Here is a 14,144-nt window from a genome sequence, read left to right as displayed (position 1 = left end):
ATATATATAATGATATATAACCACTAAATTGTCTCATGTAAGATATATTTCAACTGCTCCTTGTGTCAATACACAAACCACAATAATCCAGAGATCTAAATTATCTAGGCCTCATGAAGTTTACAATACTTTCTCACATTCGGAAGTTATTTCCTACAATGTTTTTCCCAAAAGCCACACAGAAGACCACAGTGCGTGTGTACCACACTGTTCTCTAAGGAGTGACTCATCCCATGGCCAGCAACAGTTCTCAGGCCACCAGAGTGATACTGCAAAACTCCACATGCAGGGTGTAAAATAATCTAAAAATTGAGTTTTCTAACAGAATTTGTAGTGTTTTGTTTACTGTAGTACTTTATGGGTGGATCAATTTATGAAAATTTCAAAAATATTAGTGAGGTACCCATAACTGAGTATTCAAGGGTCTCATTATACATACTCATATGCAGTAGATCAATTATGTTTTACTTTATGATAAAGAATAAGGGGATTGGTTTTCCTTTTGTTCAATTTTGTGTGTCTGCCAGTAGATGGCGGTGCCACGTTGGTTTCTGTCAGGGTTTTTTTTTTTTTTTTTTTTTTTTTTTTTCTCCCCCTCAAGGCTGTTTTCTGATAAATGTTGGGTACCATAGAGTGAATCTCAGAACAGGAAGCGGAGGCATAGCAGAGAGGATTCTCGAAAGGTCTCTTTGTTTTCTTGTCCACAGAGAAAGCAAAGAAAAAACATTGTAATTAATCTGTAAACCTCTGTGGACAAAAATGTGAACAACTGGAAAGGAAGGCACTACACTCTAACCATCTTGGATGCGGGCTTTGTTATGCTGTGATCCCTAAGGCTCTGTTTTATCAGGTAAGCTGGCACAACATGCAATTATCTGCACCATAGAATCTAGCCACCACTTCATTTTTCTTATTTTAAAATCATCTTCATGCTGCTATTTTTAGCCTAATGTTGGTTTGATGTAAATTACAGAAACCAAAGGCATCGTTTGGTGTGTAAACTGCTTACTATTCCTTTCTCTCTCAGTAGAAATAGAACCTCTGTCTAGAAATGGTGACTATGGTACAGAGTAGGCTTTACTGATCTGTGTTTCAGAAGCATGCAGATGTTTACGATTCATTGTATTCAGAGAAAGTATTTTTTTTGTTACATGGAGCTAACCTAATGGATCTCATGGCTGAACATCTCTATTTAAATGTCCAGTGTGTCTAATATTTTTAAACATGAGTGTATAGTGAAATTGGAACTGTCGTCCTTGTGCTTTAGTCTTTCATTTAACAGCTTTGAAGGGGCCTTGAATATAGGGAGTGATAACAATATAGAGGTGTTTGACTGTTTGAAACACATTATCTTGTTTACCAAAATCTATTCTCACTGTTCTCACTGAGGGAAGAAGATAACCAATACTAACCATTAAAAAGAGCTTTAACTTTATAATAATAAAATGATCCCTATATGCTTTGTAATGGCAATATCTTTTATATTTTAATATGCTTATTTCTATATTAAGTATTTATCTTCTAATTTATTGACTTAAAGGGTATTATATCTTCTTAATGAATTGTCTCATAAGCTTGATACATTTCTGTTGTTTTTCCTGTATAGATTTAAGAACTGGTTGTTGTAATTATTATTACTACTATTATTAATTACTAGGGAGAGCCACTTTAGTCAAAAAACAATTATTTACTTCATCTATCATCTGTATCTTGTATATTTTCTCTAAAATATCTTATAGCATAACCACAAATGCATCATTCAATTAGTTATCACATACTTAGAATAAGAAATTATTGGCAGAAAATCTATAGGTATTAATTGAAAGAAGGACTTTAAATATCGCACGTTTTTTGATACGACAGGTGGTGTAGTGTGGCACAGGAGGACAAAGGTAAAGGCATAAGTAATTGCAGGGATTTGCACGGAAACATTTCATCACGATCACTGCGAGTAGTAAGTGCCCTACGTGAAATAAAGACCTCTGATTCGACCTGGGTTTCCAGTCAGTACTGATCCGAAGGGCCTAAAAATAGAACTTGAGGCTTCTGCTTTAAAAGCAATTGTAATTTTTAATGATATGGTAAAAAAATACTGATTTCTCACTTAATGTTTTTAGAATGAGTAACGACAATACCACTCCTTAAAAAATGATCAAATAGCGGCTGCCTCAGAGAAAAGCCCTGGGTCTTGTATATTTCAGAACTCCTACCACAGGATACAAAGAAAACGGTCTCTTTGAAAAGGGTTCCCAGAAATGGATGTTAATTGACTTGTGTGTATTGTACACGCCATGCTTCTCTACAGGTGACTGAATGTGAGTAACTTTGTTCTGTGTAAACACCAGAGCTGGTCTCTATGGAAGTGTTTTACATTTATGAATGAATGTTTTCATTGTGGCCCTGAATGTTAGCCATTTGGGGAGTCTAGTTTCAATACTCTCTTAGCTGTTTGTTTATATATACATTCACAATGTAAAGAGCTAATGTATACAAAGTTAGTCACAACATGTGCTCTTTGAAAATTTTTAGAAATCCAACTGTTTTGATTAAAAGGGATATCAAATAAGTCTGTATATTTTATTTTTAAGAAGAATCTAATAATGACTTCATTTGTAAGGTGAAGAATAACACTGTAACTTATTGGTGTAGTGGAGATAAAGAGGTTGAATACTGAGCTGAAAGTCTTAGGTTTGGGTTCAAGTTCTGCTACTAATTGAGCTTTGTCACCTTAGAAAAGACACCAAGTATCACGAAGGCCTATTTTCCTTGCCTGTAAAAGATGGGTTTAGAATTAAAGATGTATAAGGACACTTTTCATTTTTAAAAATCTGTGATTCTGATGTATGTGGATTGCCACCAATTGATTTCTCACTTAACTGTAATCTGGGGTACCTTTGACTCTCATCGAGGTGTGTATGGCCACTAACGGCGTAGGCGACTTGGGTCTAGGGAAACACGGGGAGTTTCAAGGCCCTGGGCCTGTTCCTTCTGTGGTGCTAACAACCAGGAAGCAACGGGGAGAAGTGGTTTTAAGAGCAAGGGCTGGCAGATTGGATCCTGGCTCCACTATCACTTGACAAAGTATTGAACTTTCTGAGCCTTTATTGCATCATCTATAAAACTGGCATGACAATGCCTATGTTGCAGGATTGTACAAATAAAACAATGTCTGTTCAGTGTTTGTTGTATGTCCTGAGACAGGACTAAATGACCCCCTCCCCTGCCATCCTTCCCTCACCGAATAGAACAGGTATTATTATTGGTGGTGAAGTTATAATATCTTCCACCACAACAGGAAGGCGAGAATGAAACTGCCAAGGAATTCTGCAGTGGAAAAGTGAATAATTCTCAACTTGGAAGAGTGCCCTTGCTGAATGAACAACAAAATGTGTTCCCTGTAATAATATCAATTAGTGCTAACAGTCTGGACATTTCCTGGAGAATTTATAGAACTCCCATAACACCTTCTAGAAGACTGTTCTTTTGCCCAATGGTATACATGGACTCCACTTAAAAGGGTTTTTTTAAAAAACAAAATAGGGGCAAGAGTCATTATTTCACTTGTGCCTTAATAGGATAGACCTATTAGGCAAAAGTTTTCTGTGAAGATTTGCAAAGAAAATCTAGATTACCAAGAATTACATTTAAATGTCAAATAACTTCTACTATGATCATCAAATCACAGAGCCTAATCCCTGAGATGACTGCCTGTGCTGGCCATGTGATCAACTCACAAACTCTCCACTGCTTAAATCCTATTAATGGTTCAATAGAAAGGTGGAAAGGCCAATTGTGCCTGCTGAAATCGTTGACATGCTGCAAAATCCCTGCTTCCCTCCAAAGGCTTTCTCTACGTGCAGTTTTGTGCTCTTGACAGCTGTGTGCTACTGGGATCTTCGGGAGCACCCCAGGGCTCTTCCTTCTTCCCTTCAACCACCCTGGGCCTCTTTAAACTGACTCAAGTAACTGTGCTGTCAGTTTCATCTTCTTGGCAGCCAAAATGACTTAATGGGCTCACGATTAGACAGATCTGAGATGGCCAAGAGTTTGGGAGAAGGAGGGTAAGATAATTTCAGCGAGACAATGCTCTGCTTGCTGTGCTTGGAATTTGTTGCCACTTCATTTCCCTGACACGAGGTCGCTCCCAGTTCTTGTAATTCTTTATTTTTAGGATTGAAGTTAACTGAAAGCACTCATAAGTGTAAGCATATAAAGACAAATGCCTTTTTTCCCACCAACGAATGAACATGTGACTAGATAGTGAAATTTCTGTACATGGGTAGCTGGGCAGATTACATATTTCTCATTGTCATTCATGCATTGTGAACTAATGGAAGGTTGGAAATTAATGTTTCATTTGTCATCTAAAAATATATTATTCAATTCAGCTTAATATTGATGGATGTTTCATCAGCTTTTTTAAACTTTGAGAATGAATTACTCACCTACCCCTGAAACATACTGCTGTACTTTTAGGATCTAGTTTTAAATTTACATTCATTTCAATTGCAAATCACCTTTGCTTCCACTTGAATTTTACCCCATAAACAATTTTAATGGCAACTCAATATAGAACCCGGCATCTGAACTACTACTTCCTGAGATAGGCTGCTCTCTGGGATAGTTATAAAATCTGGGAAGGATGAAAGTCAGCCGTATGGTTACTTTGGGTTGCACGTTCATGCGTCTATCTTCCCTCGGGAAGCGACTTTTTAGTGCTGCCAGCTTTACCTGATATTTTCACTCTGGGGTGAAGTTGATACAAACTTTGGAACACTTTAATGGGGTATATTCAGTGTAGATACACACTTCAAAGCAGAATAGTGTTCATTTTAGTTTACTTGATAAAACAGGAATAAATAAGATCTTGCTCTCTTGCTAAGCAAAGACATACTCTGCCCCCTGGACTGCCTGACAGGCACCAGCTCTTTGGTATCTGGAATCCAAATCTACATCTGGACACATAATTTGGCTCAGTAGAATTTATTTATCTAAATTCCTTAAAATTTATATAAATACCGACTCAAGTTTTAATGTGTCAAGTAAGTGACTGATTTTAATAGTCTACCTCTTTTCTCCAGAATTTCAAGTAGTAAACGATCTATGAAAAGTATTTTTAAAAGTTTCTGCCCAAGATAATATGAGTAGAGAACAACTGCAAAGTAACTTGCAAGCAGTGTTGCGATATTAAATATGCATACTTATGTATTATATATAAATATACATACTTGTATATTATACATAAATACATGTACTTATATGTTATATATCATACATATAAAATAAATATAGTGCCCACATTCAGTGCATATAAACATATGCCAGGTGGTTGTATAAGGGAATTCTCAGGGGTTGTTCTAGTTCAGAGAAATCTTTGAAAGACTGAAGTTATTTCTGTAACAATTCAATTAGGTTTCCATCCTTCTGGAGGCTGCATAGAGGGGGCCCTTCATGTGATTAAGCTCCGTGCTGGAGCAAAGTGAGGGGAATGACAGTCCTTCAATTATTAAACAGTGGTTTAATATTGTTTTATTCAATGGGAGAATTTCAAATATGGGAAGTCACTCTTTAAATAACTTTGGCCACTTTCTGCCAAGAAGCTCACTTTTGGGAATTTTAATCTCCTAATATTCAGAATATACTTTATTCTTATTTGGGTTGTACAGAACATTTTGTCCTTTTCATTTCCCAAGAGCTCAAACTGGAATAATTCACTAAATCTTAGTTATTATTGCTCAGTGACATTGTCTTCTGCACTAGAACCCCAAACATTCTTGCATTGGGTCAACGAGACACATTTTATGGGCTTAAGCCTGTGTTCGAGAACCTGTTACCAGTTTGTTACTTCCTCGGTCTCCTTGGTATTTTTTGCTTGTGACATTTTTTTCCCTCTTTATATGTTATTTTATTCTACCTGAACCAAGTACGCTGGGCAGTCTCTTTTCATGGAATTTATATCATGATTGCAAATGATCTTAATAATCAATTCCCCATGAAACAAACCCAACTTCCTACCTGAGCAAAGCAGATAAGAACAGTAAGTGAAGCCAGTCAGGTTGGGACGAAGGAACTTCACAGTCCTGGCCCTTTCTAAGGAGAGGAAGCTCCTTTTTAGGGCCGGTAGATTGTTGAATCAAACGCTTTCACCAAAGATGAAAATCAGATTTTTTATTAAAGATCTCCTCGTTAAATGTCATCTATTTCAAGTTATTTACAATACTGGGTACATCCAACAAAACATACCTACCGGCAGGAAACAGCCAGGGGATTTGGGGCCGAGTTGTTTTTCCACGGCCATTCCAGCCCCCACTTTACCAGTGAGGGAAGAGGAAGAGGAGAAGGCTTGACCGTTTTTAGAGGCACAGCCACACAGGCACTCATGACTTCTTCTCTGCTACTCGGGGCTCCCCGCACTGCCCGCCATTTGTCCATGTGTTTCATTTCAAATCCGTGAATATTCAATGCCTCTTTTCTTTTCCCCAGTGGTATTTACATCCCCAAACTTTATCATCATAGTTCTCGTTCCCCACTTTTGGTTGCTTGTAAGGCTTCCCTTGCTGTGGGTATCTTGTTACAGACATGCTGGTTTGTACAGTATGTGATATTCTCACTTCTGCCCTGTTCTGAAACTATTGAAATTTGTCTTTAAAGCTTAAAATTTAGAGCAAACATATCCTTTAGCTGTGAAATGATAAAACTATTATATAGGGTATTTACACGTTATTGAGTCCGATATGGTCTCAAAGTTCTAAAATATCTTTAATCATAGTCAATTGGGCTTTACTATCAATTTTTATATATTTATACTAAACATTAAATTATATTATTATATTAGCATTGGAAGAACTGACAAAAGTATAATTCACCATCATATTGATTCTCTTTCATTGACATAAAAACTTGCTAGTGTTAAAGAAGAATGCAAATCAAATACATGTGCCTAGAGTGAGGAATTCTTGGACAACAGATGGAAAAACAGAAAAAAGCAAAATGAGAAATGTAAAACATTAGATTTTTAAAACCTCATTAATAAAAATGATAGGAGAAAATAAGCAATTTAAGGGAAATAGACTTGCAAACATTCTGAGAGAAAAGAGAAAGAGGTAAAACATGATGAGTGGCCCCCAGCTCTGGCTGCACAATGGAATCTTCCAAAGCTAAAAAAAAGAGCAATGTTTGGCTCCATCTTACACCAATTGAATTAGACGCTCTGGGGCTGACTTGGGTATCACTGTTTGTTTAAAAGCTCTGCAAGTATAGTTCAAATATGCAGCCAGGTTTGAGAACCAATTGACTAGAGGAAGGCAGAGAAAATTAAACGGAGCTAATGGAAGCTTAACTAGCGAGGTGAAAATTAGCTGAGAAATGACTTTCAAAATAATTTCTAAATGCTAATTAGTGAGCTCATGTTAAGTAAAGAGGCTATGCAAACACTTAAGAAAATAACAAAAAAAAATACATTCATGTTCTTTTCTCTCTTGGTTGAACAAGCTGGTATTTATTCTATATGTGTAAGTAGTTTTATATTTCAAATTGTCAATTCCCTACCCTTAACTCTTTGTGAAAGTTGACTCAGCTGCTAGTTATGGTATATTGTGCAAACTAACAATACAAACAATTATGCACACTCAGAAATAAGCATCCATGAACTTCAATTGGTAAAGTCAGAGACACGCCCTTTTTAAATTCTGTACTTTATGAATTGTTCCTTTGAAAATTGTCTTAAATAATCAAATAAGAGTGTCTATTGAAAGATACTCTTTGAATGTATAGGTCATCCAGCTGGAAACAAAACATTGATTTCTAATTTTCAAAACTGCAATTGTGGCAGATTTAGAGAAAAGGCAGATTTGTAAACCAACAAACTTGTTAAAGCCAAAATGCATTTAAAATTTATTTTCAGAAAGTGGGATTCCTAAGAGAGAAATGAATTAATCTAATAGCTAAATGGAATTAATAATGAATTGCATTTTGTAACAGGAATTCCGTTACTAAGGTGAGTCAGCTTTTTCTACGTTTTAAGGAGACATTTGCTGGGTTATCACCCCAGTTTCGTTTCCATGTTGGTTCCCGAAGTCCTTTCCACAGCTGGGGATGATACAGTGGAAACTTTTAATAAAATAATCCTCTTTGTCCTTCAGAGCAGATTATATCCTAAAGTCTTTCCTCTAGAGAAACATCCTTTAATATTTCTACTTAACTATGCTTTCTTCACAACCTCTACCATTCTGTCAACCTGGGCAGTGAAAGTATCACTATGTAGAAAAGATCTGTTAAATCTCAAGATGAAAATATTCAGGATTTGAAGCAGGAGGCTGGTATATCTGTGGTAAACAAGGAATTGCATTATTTTGTTTGAAGGTGTATTTACGATATATGTCCATGAAACAGTCCTTGGGTTCTCAAACTGGGTTTGCATCATTTACTTAAAATTACATCTTCCCGTTATACACAAAGTACTTAGGTGGTCTGCATGAAAATATAAATAACAAGCTGGTAAAATATTAATAAGAATGCTTTTTGACATTCTTTTGACAGAGAAAGAATGTTTTTTGAAGAAGGGTCACCTTAAATTATTTAGTCAGTATAGAGGGCAAAACATTTATTGTTAATATAACATTCCCTCCACCAACACGGTGATAGCTGTGAGAACTATCTCCATTCTTTGGGGAAAAGCTTTCCAACTTGTTATTCAGAACCATTTAGTACATTTGGGAAGGGGAAAGGGCAACGCTGAGGAGTGAATAAAAAGCGGCAGAGCACCTCCAAATCCTGATGCAGATCTCTATGTAAATTAACACAAAATTTAAGATACCACCAAAGCCACAATAATGGCCTTTCTCTCACACATTTGTTAGACGTATTGTTTACCTGGTGTCTTAAAAGTATCCCAAGTCACTGCAAGACACATTTCTTTAACATATCCATTCAGCGCAGTATAGTGGTGCCGCGTGTCAGACAACAGTCTGTGGGACAAAATTAATCACAAAATACTACACTTTTCCCCACCGGTCCATATCCTTCAGAAGCTAAATTTGAGAAATTCTATGCATGACAAATATTTCCTACTTACTTTCTTAACTTCTTCTTTAATAAGAAAAAGTGAAGACTAAATATTTAAGACAAAAAAGGGAACTTGATGAGGGAACAACTGCGTACTTTCCAATTTATTTTTTGTAAACCTAGAACTACTCTAAAAATAAAAGTCTATTAATTTTTAAAAGGTGGGGCACTTAAAGACTGAGTGGACCTAATGCCTCATTTTGTACAGGCAATTTTATCGAAATCCTGACTTATCCACGTCCTTGAGAAGACAGTTCAGGTGGCACACCTGGAGCGTTGTAGGACTTCCACAAATTCCAGCGTTTTTTCCCTAGCATCTTCTCCCCTCTGCTCTTCTTGTGTTTCTCCCAGAGATTGCTGCACTGGCCACCAGGGTCCTACTTGCTAGATCCTCCAGGCTGGGGAGTGCCCAGACAGACAAGCACCGGCCACGCCTCTCCGTAGCAGCTCGGTTGCCGCAATCCCTGTCTGAGGAAAAAATTACGTTATGGAATTTTCTTTTACCTGTAGCATTCTGGCCCTCCTTCAGCCTCGAAAGAATTGAGCACTGAGCCGAACCCCTCCTGCCTTGGTGTGTAGAGGCCTTCCAGCTTGCATTCCTGCAAGTGGCACGATCAACACCGAACTCAGGGCAGAGCACGCAGGCCCTTGTTTCAGTGCCAACGATGTGCTCAGTGGCTGAAGGGCAAATACAGACTCTCTGGGTACTGAATTCAGATTCTAGAAAATATATTTTCATGTATTCTTTACTTCGAAAGACCCTATTTTGGGGAGATTTGACCAAGTGACTTATCATTTCAAATACTACAATTTCATGAAGAATCATGTATCAGAATTGAATACCTAGAGTTACAGAGAATTCGAGGAATAGTTCTTTTCAGCAACCAGCGTTCCAGCTATGCTTTACTCCAGGCATTCATAAAATTGACTCATCAAAAAACATAGTTTAAATTTAAAACTAGCAAGCCCCTAGTGCACAAAGTATTCTGGATATGAAGACAGTTACATGATTAGTCAGAATTCAATGATTCTTGTTCAGAGTATAAGGCTGTTGCCTTGCCCTCAGAAAATTCCCTACCAGGAGGGATAAATGTTGGAGTCTACCTAGTACAGCACCCTACAATTTGGACAGTGGACTAGAGCTGTAGAGATAAAGGACACACTGCAAGTGAACTAGTTGGTTTCTCTCATCTCCCTTTTTTTCCATACAAATGTGGACAGTGAACAGCAAAGCTGTTGAGTGTTCAAAATGCCATAGCAAGTGATAGCAAAGACAAGTCTAAATGCAGGTTATCTGAAGTGCACGTTTCATTCCTTTTCTTCTATTTTACTCCCTCTCTTCCTTATCTTTTCTTTTTTAACTTAATTTTTAAATCTTTATTGTATTTTTCCATTACCATTTAGTCCCCATACACCCCCTCCTCCCAGCAGTCACCACACTGTTGTCCATGTCCGTGAGTCCTTTTTGCTTTTTCCTCAGTCCCTCCACCCCCTCGCTTCCCCCCACCACACTAGCTGCCATCAGGTCTCCATCTATGAGTCTGTCTCTGTGTTGCTTGTTAGTTCAGTTTGTTCATTAGATTCCACATGTGAGTGAAATCATATGGTATTTGTCTTTCTGTGACTGGCTTATTTCACTTAGCATAGTGTTCTCCAAGTCCATCCATACAGTTGCAATGGGTAAAAAAAAAAAAAAATTACAGCCAAATAGAATTCCATTATGTAAATGTCCCACACTTGTTTCATCCACTCATCTATTGATGGACACTTGGGCTGCTTCTGTATTGCAGTGATTGTAAATAATGCTGCAGTGAACATAAAGGTGTTATGTTCTTTTGCATTAGTGTTTTGGGTTCCTTCAGATATACTCCTAGAAGTGGGATTGCTGAGTCAAAAGGAAGATCCATTTTTAATATTTTGAGGTATCTCCATACTGCTTTCCATAGTGGTTGCACCAGTCTGCATTCCCACCAAGAGAACAAAAGGGTTCCTCTTTCTCTACATCCTCGCCAGCACTTGTTTGTTGATATATTGATGATAGCCATTCTGATAGGTGTGAGGTGATATCTCATTGTGGTTTTAATTTGCATTTATCTGATGATTAATGACGTTGAGCATCTTTTCACATGTCTTTTGGCATCTGTATGTCCTCTTTGGGGAAGTGTGTGTTTAGGTCCTTTGCCCATTTTTTAATTGCTTTTGATTTTTTTGGTATTGAGTTTTGTAAGTACTTTATACATTTTGGATATTAACCCCTTATCACATGTATCGGTGAATATGTTCTCCCATTCTGTGGGTTGTCTTTTAATTTTGTTGATAATTTCCTTTGCTGTGCAAAAACTTGAAGATGTGTTTCTAAAAAGATGGGGCAGGGAATGCTTTTTTATGCCACACTGTCTCTGCCTGTGCTGATTGCACTATAGCCATCTATTTGTGGGCTGTGCTTGGTAGAGAAGGCCCTTGAGATGACTGTTTTCTGGCTGAAAAGGAATCAGTGACATCTGAACTTCAGCCCCACCTGAATCAACCTGCGTTTCAGTTGCAGTTACCACTAGCGATGATCTGAAGGCAGTGAGTACAGCCTCTCTACTGCAGGCTCGATAAAACTCCATCCTCTGTATTTTAAACCTCAAAGGAGTGAAGGAAACATGTGACATAAGCACCACCATCTTGAAGTAATGCAATTTGTACCTCAAGATCCAAGTTCTAAAGTTCCCTCAGGTTGCCAATTGAAAAAGGCAATCAACTCAACACCCGGTTGTGAAAACAGTGCGCTGTCATTTTGATTACAGTCAGTAAACAGTCTGTGGTTGCCTGGAAAGAAACTGCCTAAAGCACACGGCACCAGCAAGCAGGAGAAACACAGCTGAGGGCAACTTAGAGGGACATTACGGCTGAAGCGAAACTGATATCACAGTGGGAATACCGATCAAAGATTGATTATCGGTCTGAGAATGCCGTTTGCTGTCTATTTGTCATGATGCTAATTCATTTCAAAATAGAAAGCTCCTTATAGGTCTGTAGTATTCAGATTTAAACGTGGCTTCCGTGTATGCACAGGCATACGTGCACACAGGTGTTTTCTTATGGACAAAGTAGCTTTTTCACTATAGTGTTTCCTGCTCCAAAATCTGATTACTTAAGGACAAAAACAAGTCTCTGATCAAGTAAAACCGAGAAATTATCAATTCAGAGAGAGCTGCCTTCCCTCTTAGAGAATCTCAGAGCAGCGGATCGCCCTTTTCTTTAATTCATGCATTTGTGTATGGGCTTGATCACGGGAAGGACGGTGAAGGGGTAGGGGAAAAGTATCTACTAGACCAGCACCATTCAAAAGTAATATAATGAGACCAACATAGGTACCTGAAACTTGCTAGATGCTAACTTGAAAAAGAGACAAAAGAAACAAGTAACATTAATGCTATATTTTATTTAAGCCAACATGTCCAAAATGTAATCATTTCAAAATTTGGCCCTAACAACATTTTAAGTGCTCAACTACTATTTGTTAACCAGTGGCCACCACACTGAACAGGGCATCCACAGGATTCATTTTAAGTAGTTGCATTCAACAGATATCTGATAATGTCCTCCTTACTACAAAGCTTGTATTCTACCCAGGAGAGACAGAAAATGAATAATAAACACTGTGAATAATTATGTTATATGACACATACCCAGGTGATAAGTGCCATGGAAACACTACTGTGGGGTAAGGAATCAGAGGGGAAGCACAGTGGGTCTCTTTGAGAAGGTAAATTTTCACCAAGACTTGAAGGAGATGAGTTTGGCCTTCAGCTATCTAGAGGAAGAGTGTTCCAGAGAGAAGCAACAGCATATGTGGGCTTGGCAGGTGCAGAGGACAGCAAGGAGACAGTCTGGCTAGAGAGGATTGAGAGAGGCGGAGAGCAGGAAAAGATGACTCCAGCTAGGTGGCTGGAAGGCTGTATCATAAGGCTTTACAGTATTGGTAACTGTAAGAGTCTGAGTAGTTCCTGCACTTCTGAGCAGAAAAATAACATGAGTTGATTTCTATTTTCCCCAAATCACTCTGACTGCTGGATAAAAGTAGGCCATATGGTCCAGGTGATTATGGGCTTCCAAGTTCAAGTTTTAACATTTCTATTCATTATAAAATTCAGTATAGACCTTGAGAAAAAAAATGGTCTATTTATAAGAAGAATCTACTCATGCTTAAGAACAAATAAATCTTTCAAATCACATTTAGAGAATTTGGACTTTTATTTATTATATTCCACATCTTTATTTGAAAACTGGTGTAAAGTGGTACATTTTTTAAAAATCCATGCACAATAGGAAGTTGAAGCAAGGAAAATGTAGAAAATGTAGATGATAAAACTGTTAGACTGTGGATTAATGAATTTACTTTTTTAGGATGTGCGTTTAGCTCTGAGCCTCTGGGGTGCAACATTTTTAGAGTAAAGGCAGGAATGAACTCTGCGCAACTGAAGGAAAGAAATCCCAGATTTTGCATTAACTCGACCACCATGAAGCCTCCTGATGGTCAGTTTGCTCCAGGAGAATGTCTGGAGCACTAGAAGAAGTGGATGGATGCTTTGCTTACAAGACAAATGTTTAGTATTTCGTTGTGTAATGTTCTTGATGATTTAGCCATTTGCAGTTATCTTCTTGATAAGTGACTCAAGCCAGATGAGCAGCTGGTGGGGTAGGGCTATTTCAGACGTGGAAGAACCAACCAGCATTCCGCTCAGATGGAAGGCTGCCCCTTCCCCACGGGGCAGCCCTGCCAGGGACCTGCTGAGGGAGCCGGGGAGTTTCTCAGCGAGCAGCTGCAGATCCGTTGCAGCCCTTGCACAGAGAGCAGAGTCCCCAGAGTTTTACAGCCAAATGCATTACAGAAATGGTCTAATCTGGAAATTTCTGAAGCAGGTACATCATGTTGTCAGCATAAAGCAAGATAAAATGGATTGAAAGCAAAAAAAGATAGCATAAATGGCCAAAAATAGTTAAAGGAAAAACTACAGAAGCAACATGATGGCTACAAACAATGGAGCTGGAGTAAGAGAAAAATTTTTTAAAAGGGTGGGGGCTAGGAGATT

At 38.0% G+C, this 14,144-nt stretch overlaps 1 protein-coding gene across 8 annotated transcripts in view; it reads left to right on the top strand.

Moving 5' to 3' along the window:
- Nucleotides 1-638: 638 nt before the first annotated feature.
- SCN3A (sodium voltage-gated channel alpha subunit 3) overlaps nucleotides 639-14,144 on the top strand; it is a 115,516-nt gene continuing 102,010 nt past the window's right edge. For 7 of the 8 annotated variants that reach the window (XM_024579795.3, XM_045187344.2, XM_024579800.3 and 4 more), the window contains exon 1: nucleotides 639-850. The gene's annotated coding sequence lies outside the window, so the exon portion shown is untranslated. Of the gene's footprint in view, nucleotides 851-1,863; nucleotides 1,955-14,144 lie in introns of all 8 variants that reach the window. The other variant, XM_045187345.2, reaches the window with a different exon arrangement.

The sequence above is a fragment of the Desmodus rotundus genome, chromosome 2 (genome assembly GCF_022682495.2).
Source record: "Desmodus rotundus isolate HL8 chromosome 2, HLdesRot8A.1, whole genome shotgun sequence".
Classification (NCBI taxonomy): domain Eukaryota; kingdom Metazoa; phylum Chordata; class Mammalia; order Chiroptera; family Phyllostomidae; genus Desmodus; species Desmodus rotundus.
This window is presented reverse-complemented; position numbering and strand designations above follow the sequence as displayed.